This window comes from Morone saxatilis, unplaced genomic scaffold (assembly GCF_004916995.1).
Source record: "Morone saxatilis isolate NCDOM2014 unplaced genomic scaffold, NCSU_SB_2.0 Contig7, whole genome shotgun sequence".
Taxonomy (NCBI): Eukaryota; Metazoa; Chordata; class Actinopteri; family Moronidae; genus Morone; species Morone saxatilis.
Window position 1 is genome coordinate 4,439,334 of NW_023340246.1, and position 229 is coordinate 4,439,562.

Below are 229 nucleotides of genomic sequence, written 5' to 3' on the forward strand. Positions count from 1 at the left end.
CCCCGCTTTTTGATTTCTTTTCCTAGAACCCACTTTTTAATCTAAAACCCACCAACTGAAGACTAAAGTGATAATGGAGCAACAACATTCCACACCAGAGAGGAGACCAGGCAACCTGAGTGTAATTGAAGCTTTATATACACATGTACAACGTGGGTTCAGTCTCATCCAATCATCTGCTTATTTCTTTTGTTGTATATTTCATTGTTTTGTTGGTTTTTTTTTTTTT